The sequence below is a fragment of the Phoenix dactylifera genome, chromosome 14 (assembly GCF_051530095.1).
Source record: "Phoenix dactylifera cultivar Ajwa chromosome 14, Ajwa_hap1_PhDact_Kaust_v1.1, whole genome shotgun sequence".
NCBI lineage: Eukaryota > Viridiplantae > Streptophyta > Magnoliopsida > Arecales > Arecaceae > Phoenix > Phoenix dactylifera.
The window spans coordinates 28,825,593-28,838,326 of record NC_143203.1 but is presented as its reverse complement, the minus strand read 5'-3'; the positions used below and the strand labels follow the sequence as shown (position 1 = coordinate 28,838,326).

Genomic DNA, 12,734 nt, shown 5'->3' with positions numbered 1-12,734 from the left:
CTGATTTGCCGTGATGCGCCTCCTGATTTCTCGGGATGCGCTGCTGTCGCCCTTGCTCCCGCGGATTGCTGGCGTGGCCTCCTGTTGTGCGTTCATCTCACGGCCTGATGCATCTTGGCCGCCTATGTCTTCGTCTGCCAGATCTCCATGGAAGAGCCAGCAGGCTCCTCCGTTGATTCTGCGCATTCTCTTTCCTTGTTTAGCCCTATGCTTGTGCATGGATTTCCGCCATGTGTCCCTGCCGGCTGGCTTTGGCCGGGCGCTACCTTGCGAGGCCTTTCCTTATTTGCTCTCGCACGCGGATGATTGCCACTTGTCCTTTGGTCACACCTTTGGCTTGGCCGACCGTGGCTTCCTTGTTTGGCTCTTGGGCGCGCATGCGCTGGCTGGTCTGGGCTCAATGTGCGCGGGCTCGATTGGCTGGATGTGTCTTTGGTTGGGTTTGACTCGTGCGCTGGCCTTGAACCTATTTGGCTTGGATGCGCTCGGCCGGATGCAGCCTCGGCTGAGCCTTGCGCTCGCTGTGCCTTCTCTGCGCGCGCACACTTGTGCGTGTGCATGGGCTGGTGCCTCTGGTTGTCGCTCATGTCCATGCCCATGTCCGGCGCACGTGCAACCCACTGTTGTGCGTGCGCCAAGTGTTGGCGAGGACTGGGGATGCGGCTTGGCTGTGCACTAGTCGTCCCCTGTCTTGGCGAGGTTCGGGTGCGCCAGGCGGGCGTGGGCGCAGGCCGCCGGGCGCGCGCTGGTGCACGACGCTGGGTTGGCCTGGCGCTCGGGCGCTGGCCGGCCCGGATTCTACTCGTGCGCGCTGTTGGGCGTTGGGCGCAGGACCGCGCGCAGGCAGGCGCGCGCTCGGAGAGCTACGCGCAGGCGGTCGCGTGCGTGGCAGGCCGTGCGCAGGCTGGCGCGGAGGACCGTGCGCTGGCCGTGGTGCGCGCGAAAGGCGGCGCGACTGTGTCTGGGGCCCACTGCGAGCGGACTGATGGGTGCTCGGGGATGTGCGCTCCTGCTGGCGTGCGCGCAGAGGGCCGCGAGTCGGGTGTGCGTGTGCGCAGCGGGCTGCGCATGCCGGGGGCTGCCTGGGCGCGCGGATGGCCGCGCGCTGCTGTGGCCGGCTGGGCGCGCGGTCGGCTGCATGCTGCTGGTGGCTAGGCGCCGAACCTCGCACAGGCGCTAGGCAGGGCCTGCTTGGGGCTGTGCTGGTGGCTAGCGAGGTTGGCCACTGCTTGGGCAAACTTCTAAGCAGAGGATTTGGCCCGATGGATGGATTTGGCCGTGACTTGCCTCGGCTGAGCCCTCTGGAATTTGGCTCGGTGGGCTGGGGTGCTCATCACCAGGCCGGCGCGCACGCGCACCAAGGAACACGCACCAAGGAACGGGCGCGCGACAAGCGTGCGCATACGGAACGGGCGCGCGCGCTAGGTCGGGGGTTCTTGACCGCGCGCGCTAGGTCGGGGGTTCTTGACCACGCGCGCGGCTTGTCCGACCTAGCGCCCGACGCACATCTGCCCAACGACCAACCGCCCATCGACTAGATGGCCAACGGCCAACCGCCCAGCGGCCAGATGGCTAGCAGCCAACCGTCCGGCGCCCAAGTGTCAACGCCAAAGTGCCAGCACCAACCAACAGCCATGAACCGCAGGTCACAGCAGATTGCAGCGCCAGCCAATAGCAAGGAACCAACGCCAAAAGCTGCTGCAGTGCCACAGCCTCCCAACCGTCGGAAACCATCAAGAACCACCGGCCAAACCACTTGGCAACCGGACAGCGACCAAAGCATCTCTTCAGCCAATCCAAGGACAAGTAACCAGCGGTTGCCATGAAGTTATCAAGCTAAGAAGAGGGCCAAACTACAGCAACACATGGCACCTCCTTAGGCATTGTAATGGCCTATATAAAGTTCTAAGTTAGGGAAATGAAGGGGTCTTTTTCAGCATCATTGTAATAGCCACTTAAGTGTGTTCGGCCGCAAGGCTTAGGTAGGCAATAGTGCCTAATTTGGTCCCTAAGGACTTGGGCTAAGGTAGGGTTATCAACCCCCCTTAGAATCATTGTATTTCCTTTCTTCAAGTGGAATCAAAGCAGCCTTTTGTTGCCTCAATTACTTCCTTGAGTAGTCTACAATTGGCCTCATTTGCCCAAGGTTCCGAAGAGGAAATCCTCCATTCTTAGCCAAGTTAAGCTCGAAGTTAGAAGGTGACACTTGCAAGTTTTTATTTGGAAGACCAGGCAAGCAAATGGTGGAAGTGGCTTATGTCCATTTATGAAAAGGAGGCAAGAAGTCTAGGATGGACGACCTTCATCAAGGAATTTATGATCCAATGGGGTCCTTCACCAAATGTCAATCACCATGGGCAATTAGCAAAGATCAAACAAGAAGGTAAGATAAGAGCCTATATTGAAGAATTCCGACAACTACAAACATTGATGACGGGATGGTTGGAGGAGGCTCTACTTGGCACTTTTGTGGATGGATTGAGGCCTTGGCTTACCAAGGAACTCAAGTTGAAGCAACCTACATGAGGGTGGCTGAAATTTTGGAGGAGGGCTACCAATCCGAAAGAAGGATGATCAAAGACACTATCAACCGGGAGGCTAAACTCATTCCACCAAAAATCAGTTGGAAGAGCAAGGAATCAAGCATCAACAACTCCAAAAATCTGCAACCTCAAGTCAAGAAATTGTCCCGGGAGGAAGTCCAAGAATTCATTAAGAAGGGATTGTATTTTAAGTGTGGTGAAAGATGGAACCGGGAGCACAAGTGCAAGCGGGCCAAGCCTTTCTTATTGATGTTCTTGATGCAGATTTTGATGAAGAGGAGGCCAACAATTCAAGTGGTAATGAAGAGGACTCGGCACCAACCAAGGAAGAACATTCCAAGGAAGATCATGATGATGCCGAACTCTCCCTTCATGCCCTCACAGGTATTCCCAAGCCATGTACCATGAGGCTCCTTGCATGGATCGGAAAGAATGAAGTTTCTTTGCTAGTGAATAGTGGGTCATCCCACAACTTCATCAACACCAACATTGTGCCAAAGTTGGGTCTTCATCCTACCCAAATTCAGCCCTTTGAAGTCAAGGTTGCAAGTGGAGAAAGGCTCAATTGCAAAGAGGTCATTTATGATGTCAAGATGAACATCCAAGGGGTATGTATCAAGGCCGATTTACATATTCTACAATTAGTTGGTCTTGACATTGTCCTTGGAAGTGCTTGGCTCCGAAGCATTGGAAGGGTAATCACCGACTATGATTCCATGACCATGAAATTCAAAGTCGGTGGGCAAAAGAAGATATGGACGGCGTCCCTTCACCAAGAAGGCACCACAGTCCACACTATATCCCATGAAAAATCTTGGATGAACCATGAAGCAAAGGAGTTCATTTGCACTACTATTAGTGGAGTAGAATGGAGGATTTGGGATCACATCCGTGAGGCCGTCAAATTGGATGCTCGATCTCAAGAGATCCAAGAGAAGATTGAAGCCTCCAACGAAGGAGTTAAAAATTTCAGCATCAAAGATGGCTTGATCTTCTACAAATCCAATGTGTATGTGCCGGATGTTCCTAACTTAAGAGGCGATATTCAGGTCTTTACCTCTTTCTTTAATCCTTCCCAATAGAAGAAATGCTTCACTCTAACCAATGGGGCAATGTGGTATTTGTCAAAAAATTAAATATGATCCAAGAGCACCAATGGGGCTTCTCCAACCATTACCAATTCCTAACCAAATTTGGGAAAATATTTCTATGGATTTCATTGAAGGTCTTCCTACAAGCAAAGGCTATGAAGTTATCTTAGTTGTGGTGGATCGACTCAGCAAATATGCCCACTTCATTCCTCTACAACACCCCTACACCGCCAGATCAATGGCTCAAGTATTTGTTGAGAATGTGATAAGGTCACATGGAGTTCCTAGAAGCATTGTGTCGGATAGGGACAAGATATTCATGAGCATGTTTTGGAAGGAACTACTAGCACTTCAAGGGAGCAAACTCAAAGCAAGTTCATCATATCATCCTCAAACAGATGGACAAACCGAGGTAATCAATCGCACCCTTGAGCAATATCTTCAGTGTTATTGCCATGAGCAACAAAGTAGATGGGTAGAATACTTACCATGGGCAGAATTTTGGTACAACTCTTCATACCAAGGCTCCACCAAGAAAAGTCCGTTTGAGTTGGTATATGGGTGCCCACCGCCTACCCTCACTCGTTATGAAGTTGGCACCGCCAAGAATGGAGTAGAAAAAAAATTGCTTGCTAGGGATGAAGTGTTGACAAATGTCAAAAGAGAATTGAAGAAGTCTCAATAAAGGATGAAACAATATCATGACAAAAAAAGAAGGGATGGGGAGTTTGAACCCGGCGACTATGTCTACTTGAAGCTACAACCAACTCATCAAAAATCTTTGCGGAAAAGGTTTAGCTTTAAATTGGCTAAACGTTACTATGGGCCATACAAGGTGTTAGAACGTGTTGGTAAGGTTGCATACTGTTTGGAATTACCTTGCAATTCACAATTACACCCGGTTTTTCATATCTCTTGGCTCAAGAAAAGAGTAGGTGATTCCTCCACCATTGGACAAGAACTGCCCATGTTTGATGATGAAGGCTGATTTTACAACCCATGGAAGCCCTTAACTACCAAATCAAAAAGAAGGGGAGAAATAGAAGGAAAATATGGCAAGTACTTATCCGATGGAAAGACATGCCCCAAGATGAAGCAACATGGGAAGACTATGAAGAAATCGCCCGAAGATATCCAAGATTCACCCTTGAGGACAAGGGTGTTCTTCAAAAAGGGGGAATGGTGAGGTTCCCTCAAATTCTTCCCTATTTGGCGGCCGAACCATGGTGGGCAAGTCAAGGCCAACCTCGCCAAGTGCTCAGCCAACTTCTACAAGTGCCAATTTGATGTCAATTGAGGTTAGCCACTTACCCCTATTTCTTTATCAAGCCAAACCTCACTCACGGCTTGGGGCGAAACATTCGGACTATTTGGCATTGGGCTCGGCACGCGCTAGCCGTGCGCGCTCGGCCAAAGGCCGCGCGTAGGGGCTTGGCACGACCATGCCCAATGTCTTGAGTGCCCCAGCCATTCGGGCATCACCAGCCACCGCACAGCGCGCGACCTTGGCCTTTCAAGCCTTGGCCAGCACACGCCCAAGCAAGGAGAAGGCGCTCGGCCAAAAGACCGAGCAGACATGAAGGCAACCAGCGCACGGCCACCAGCCCGCGCGCCCACGCTTGGAGCAGGCGCACAGCCAGCAGATCGAGCGCGCGCACCAGAACCAAGCGAACGGCTAGCAGACCACGTGCGCATGCTTGGAAAAGGTGCGCTGCAAACAACCCGCGCATGGGTGGCCAGGGCACCTCAAGCCTCTGCCGGTGCACGCGCGCGCAAGGAAAGCACGGCAAGCGTCGCCGCGTGCGCGGCCTTGGCGCCATCAGGCCAGGCCGGCGTGCACGCGCGCACCAAGGAATGGACGCACGGCAAATAGGCGCGCGCGAGGTTCTTGACCACGCACGCGGCCCGCCCGATCAAGCACGCCCAGGTGCCCAGCGTCCGGCGCACTACCGCCCAGCAACCAGATGGCCAGCAGCCAACCGTCCGGTGCCCAAGTGTCAACGCCCAAGTTTCAGCACCAACCAACAGCCATGACCCGCAGGTCACAGCAGATTGCAGCGCTAGCCAACAGCAAGGAACCAACGCCAAAAGCTGCTGCAGTGCCACAGCCTCCCAACCGTCGGAAACCATCAAGAACCACCGGCCAAACCACTTGGCAACCGGACAGCAACCAAAGCATCTCTTCAGCTAATCCAAGGACAAGTAACCAGCGGTTGCCATGAAGTTATCAAGCCAAGAAGAGAGCCAAACTACAGCAACACATGGCGCCTCCTTAGGCATTGTAATGGCCTATATAAAGGCCTAAGTTAGGGAAATGAAGGGGTCTTTTTCAGCATCATTGTAATAGCCACTTAAGTGTGTTCGGCCGCAAGGCTTGGGTAGGCAATAGTGCCTAATTCGGTCCCTAAGGACTTGGGCTAAGGCAGGGTTATCAACCCCCCTTAGATTAGGCTAAGGTTGGGTCATCACGCCCCCTTAGAATCATTGTATTTCCTTTCTTCAAGTGGAATCAAAGCAGCCATTTGTTGCCTCAATTACTTCCTTGAGTAGTCTACAATTGGCCTCATTTGCCCAAGGTTCCAGAGAGAAAATCATCCTCCATTCTTAGCCAAGTTAAGCTTGAAGTTAGGAGTCACAAGTGCCACATTCCAAATCAGCCGGCGTACCTCAATTCGGTCAAGGCACACATCATTGGCCAACGTCAAAGGAGCCAAAAGCCAACGCCAAGGGAGCCAAAGGCCAACGCCAAGGGAGCCAAAGGCCAACGCCAAAGGAGCAAATGGGAACCCATTGGTGTGGTTGGCGAGTGACTGATGCTAGACCACCACCACACGGCACCCCAAGCCCGCCGACTGCTGCCACCCAACAACCGAGCCGCCTTACCAACTATCACACCAGTTCCTTCGCACGAATTATTTTTTCTTTATTGTCCTTGAACAAATGATTGTTATTCTTTAGCGAAGATGGTTATCCTACTAAGTTAATTGAGTTTCTTGATGTACACACAAGCATGTGGACAATGCTGCCTAGATGGGAATTGTTGCAGAATCTATTGATGGTTCATACTGGATTGGATCGCTAAAATCTCTTTAATCTCTTTAAAGGTTGCAAATAACTAATACAATTGATTTCCTTAGAAGTTGCAAATAATAATCACAACTAAATTCTATTTTAAATGAATAATGAGTAAGAAACCATGATACATGGGCATAAGTACTTTCCAACAACCATTAGCTCATAAATATCACGTCCAAACATGATGTTTATTATTCAGTAACGCTATATTTTACCATAGAAGTCTGGAGGTTTATGTAGAGAATATGTCATTTATATGCCACCTCCATAACAAGCAAAATGATGCACAATATTGTAGGTACGCCATCATTGTTATCAATATTGATATATGAAATTGCCTCCTTTTGCCTTTTGATGGACAAAAAGTATTCTTCCTTGTTGATTGCTAGGGAACATCTCAAGAGAGTTTCTCACCTTTGCAAACCTGCTAGAATCTAATTTTGAATGTAACCAACAAAGCATGTTTTGCCCCTACATTTCTAAAGTGCTGTGAGACTTTAATATATGTTTGGTAAACAAATTGAGAAAGTACTTTTGGTACGACAAAATGACTACAAAGATCATTGCATAGTATTATACAACAAAGCATAATAAAATATAATATGTATTAATACATAAATATATAATATAGTACAATATTACTATAATGTAATATAATATTATTATATATGGAAATATAATATTGTATACTATAGCATAATAATATAACATAATTTAATATTATATAACACAATATATCAATGTATTATGATATGATATAATATAATATTTATAGTATAATACAATAATAAAGGTATAAAATATTATAGTAATAATTATTATATATTAATATTATTATTTTTTAAGTTATTATATTTTATTATAGGTATTTGGTCTAAAAAGAAAAAAAATTATAACTCAAAATAGCTTTCTAACAGGACCTAAAAGTGCTTTTCCGGAGAAGCTCCTCTCAAAAAGCTGTTTTAACTTTCTGGCAAAGCTAAAACAACTTTCCGATTTTTCTACCAAACGCCCCTATTCCATCTAAAAATGATTTTGGGCAGCCAGAAAGTGCTTTCTGGCCGTTCAAAAGCTCTGCCAAACAGGGCTTAGTAACCACTCGAGGATTAATGGCTAAGTTTGGACAATTCTTCCTTACAAGTTAACCCATAGCATAGGTAACCTTGCAAAACCTTTCAAGGCCCTGCCAAGAGCCCTAGCTCTAGGTATAGCATTCTGGAGTTGGAACCCATTAATGATGAGGAATCAAAGAAATCTAGAAGGTAATCCGGTTTACAGTCCTTTGTGCTCTTAAGAAAATGGTGTCAAATTGAAAAGCTAACTTTATCAAAGGACAAGATGGTAATAAATCACTCAGATAAAGTAAGTCTGGACAATTCTCCGCAGCAAGTCAAGAAATATCAAATTAATGTGAGAGGTCCAAAGTGATATTAAGAAATGTGAAAGGGCTTCCAATGTATATTTGTGAACCTTGCATGAAAGCATTATGCTATTTTATAGTTTTTGTTCTGATATATATATATATATATATATATATATATATATATATATATATAATAAAAAAAATAATTCAAATAGAAAATATTAGCGATTTGAATGATTGAATGATGTTTTTTCTAAATGATATTCGGATGTATAACTACGCAAGCAGGGATAAAATCTCTTGATGAAAAATTTTGGAGCAACAAGAGATGTATTTAGTAACTCTAAAGGAGTATTTTGACACATCTATTGGACTATTCTTAGCAAGAACCTTATTGGCTTTCGTTTTGTGTGTACCGTTTGACTAATGTTTTTCTATTATACACATAATATATTTGGATGATGTAAATTTCTCCTCATCATTGAAGTCAGGAAGGAGTGACAGTTGATTTGGCAAGGAAGAATATCTTTAATTTGGGAAAGTCTTTGGGAGTTCTGAAAAATGTTGGCGAGTTTATGTATAAATAGAATGATCATGAATTGTATTAAAAGAACTATAGATACTTTTGAATAATCGAAGTATAAAATTTGCACAGTTTTTAAGATATTAATTTCAAATATCAGTTGATATAGAAACATATGAAATTCTATCAAATGATGAAGATGATTTTCTGTTAAGGTGCTTCAACAATATATTGGCTTTTGCTGGTTGATTATATACCATTTGACAGAAATCTGAGCATTGTACTTAAGGACATGAGTAGAAGCAAAGTCATGAATATTTGTGGACCCTATGTCGAGAAAGACTCCAAAAAAGTAGATCAATTCACGCAAAAGCACGGCTTGAAATGTTGCTTGCAGTTTCATTTTTGTCTAGTTTTGTGTTGTTTCACTTTGCTCAATTTTGGCAGCTTTCAAAGTTGTGCTCCAAGTTACAAAGTTTCTCAGTAAACTCGAGAAAAAATTTAAAAAAAAATGAAATAATAGGAATAAAAACAAAGAAGCCATGAAAAATTATTATTCAACGTTTTAAAGTATTTTATGTCATATAAGTTCTTCATTTTTGTATTTTTGGCAATTTTGAACTGAAGTTAATATTCCATATAGGTTAATATTTATGAGGAGCCTTTTGTTCCCACCACCCCCTGCTCCTCGAGATGAGCTGGTTTCCTTTTGTTGTAGTTTTTGTAGTGTTTTGGACAAGTATATATTCACTCTTTTGTCATAGTGCTGGTTTGCATCAATCCTGCTTGTGCTTTCATCTTACCCTGAAAATATTTAATACTTCATAGTCATTACACATTTGGTTTGTATTTTGTTTTCTTTGGGTCAATATTGCTAAAGTAATAGGAATATATTGATGATTTGAAACTCTTTATTCTTTCCATTTTATACACATTGCCAATTAATCTCTTTTTTTTGCTGTAGCCCTTTCTTGTTGATAGTTTGTCATTATTAAATTCAGGCACAGTTTTCACAAATGCGATTTGTAGAAATGATACCTGCCATTGGTCCTCATGTTCCCATGTACCCCCCGGTCCCGCTGGTCTTGGACAACAACTATTTTATCGTCAAGCTCCTCCTGCCCTTATTCCTCCACAGGTAACTACTGTTATTCAGGTAGATTTTATTTAATTGTAAGTTCCCTTTTAACATTATTGTCAAGCTTACAGTCTAACAACTAGTAATTATAAATAATGGAAGCTTTTCAATCTTATAGCATGTCAGAGGTTTTGCATTTGCCATTGCCATTGAGATCCTAGTAGCAGATGAAGCTCGAGATTGAAGTTCGAAAAAGAAACTTAAATTAGGTACTCTTATAAGTTCTAATGGCCTGTCGCATGATCAGCAACGTGGCAAGTGTATGAACTGGCATATAGAATACATAAGTAGGGTGAGAGAGATTTTGTTTTTGCAAGTTAGGCTATGTATATAGCCTCACCATTCTTTATCTGCATTGAATTTTGAGGTTTAGCTAAAGTCATCACAAGGTATCAGGATTAGCGATTTAGGTTACTGTGTCATGACCATAATCAAGTCTAAAAAGTAAATTGTCCTTTATTCTTCTTGTTGAATAGAAGATGACAGCATGTTGGATCTTAATTGATACAAGGGGGTATCTTACTGAAAAAATTATAAAGGGTAAGATTTGGTAGCCAGACTCTTTTAGTTGGAAGTGATAACTATTGGCCCGGAGTGGCAAACCCAAGAGGGAGGGGGTGAATTGGATTTTATAAAATTTTGCGGAAATAAAATCAAATCCCCTCAAGTTTTTAAATCTAATAAAATAAACTAAATACAATCACAATTATACAACTAAGCATGAAAAAATAGAGTGAAGGAAAGAAAAGTGATACACGACGATTTATAGTGGTTCGGTTATCTAGTGAGCCTACATCCATTTTTCGTGACTTCTTTCCGAGATGTAATCCACTATACTTATCCAAAGCATTACAAAATACTTGTCTTCCGAGTGCAAGCAATTTTTACACTTGGTGATATCCGAGCTAACCCTTGGTTGATCTACTCCCTCAAGCATTCTCTTGTTTACCTAGAGTACAATCCTCCCAAGCAATCACTCTCTATCACTCAAGCTAACAAGAGCTCAACAACTCTCTTACAATATTTAATCAAAATAACAAGAATGAAAATAATACAACTTCTCTCAAGAATAAGCTAACATAAGCACTACACTCAATTTCTCAACAAGAAAGGCTTTTTACTTGTAATCACAATACTCTCTTAATTTTTCTTCAATTCTTTCTTTTAAATGTTGATGAAGATACTCCTATTTATAGGCTTCAAGAGATAATAGCCGTTGGTGTTGAGAAAAGACCAAAATACCCTTGAATTGGGCTCCAAAATTTGAATTTCAAATTTGAAAATTTTGAGTTTCAACTTTCTGATTTGATAGGACAGATTAGAGCCTTTGTTTCCTCCTTCAAACGATTTTTTCTGCACAAGCCACAACAGGATATAAAGTAGATCTATGAGTTGTTTACTTGCTGTATTTTTTTCAGATTTTTCCTCCATGTGGTTTGGGAGATGTAATCAAAATACCAAAGCTGGTTCTGAAAAGTTATCTGCTGCAGTTACTTTATTTGCAGCTCTTATTTCATGTACTAGAAGTTCGAGCTAAAAAGTTTGCAAAACATAAACTTTTAGATATATGAGTCTGTTATAACATAATCAAATTTCGTAGCAATTTAGTTAGTATGTCTCGAGATATGTCAAAAATACTAAGACAGTGTCTAAGGAGTGTATGTAACAATCATGTTACTAAGAATGATTGATTCACTTGAATGTATACCACTTCATTTATACAAAAAGTAATATTTAAAAAAAGTATAAACAACTACTAAAATATCATCATTAATTATTAATCCAATTCATATTTATAACCAACCTTTTATGAAGTGCAATGCCAATGAATTCATGTATGCATATAAAACAAGGTAATATGCAACATACTAATAACACTTTGAAAATCTTCTTAATAAATATTCGCATAATGTTTGCTATCATCAAAATCAATCTTATAAAAACTTAGTCTAACAATCTCCCCCTTTTTTATGGTGTCAAACATTGATGACTAAATAAATGACTATATTACTCCCCCTTTCAACATCAACAGAAACATTTATAGATAGACGATCACATAATTAACTCCCCCTTAATCTATGCATTGATCATGCCGAGTTCTCGCCTAATATAGGAAAATCTATCCTCGTTCAAAGGTTTAGTGAATATGTCTGCTAATTATTTATCTGTGTGAACATAATCTAGGACAATATCTCTTTTTTGCACATGATCTCCTAAGAAGTGATATCTAATATCTATGTGCTTCGATCTAGAGTGTTGAATCGAATTTCTAGACAAATAAATAGCACTAGTATTATCACACATAATTGGAATATGATCATATGACAAATCAAAGTCGTGTAATTGTTGTCTCATCCAAAGAATTTGTGCACAACTACTGGCGGCGATGTATTCCGCCTCCGCTGTAGAAAGTGCAATTGAGTTTTGTTTTCGACTAAACCATGAAACTAAGACACGTCCAAGAAATTGGCAAGACCCGCTAGTACTTTTTCAGTCTAACCTACATCCAGCAAAGTCCGCATCCGTATATCCAACTAGGTCAAAATTCATACCCTTAGGATAGAATAGGCCTAGATTTTGAGTGCCAATAAGATATCTAAGAATATGTTTAACAGCTATAACATGCGATTCCTTATGACAAGATTGAAATCGAGCACATAAGCACACACTAAACATAATATCAGGTCTACTTGCCGTTAAATATAAAAGCGAGCCGATCATACCGCGATATATCTTTTCATCAACACTTTTATTGTTTTCATTCTTATCAAGCTTTGTTGATGGACTCATAGGGGTTCCAATTGGCTTTGCTCCATCCATCTTGAATCGTCTGAGTAGATCCCTTGTATACTTAGCTTGATTGATAAAAATTCCGTCTTTACTTTATTTGATTTGCAATCCGAGAAAGTAATTCAATTTGCTCATCATGCTCATCTCGAATTCATCTTGTATACACTTAGAGAATTCTTTACACAGATCTTCATTAGTAGCACCGAAAATG

General features: G+C 42.8%; 1 protein-coding gene across 1 annotated transcript in view; it reads left to right on the top strand.

The window, feature by feature from the left end:
• LOC149751410 (uncharacterized) overlaps nt 1-12,734 on the top strand; it is a 45,581-nt gene that overhangs the window by 17,389 nt on the left and 15,458 nt on the right. The window contains exon 4 of the mRNA XM_088710524.1: nt 9,597-9,733. The gene's annotated coding sequence lies outside the window, so the exon portion shown is untranslated. The remainder of the gene's footprint in view (nt 1-9,596; nt 9,734-12,734) is intronic.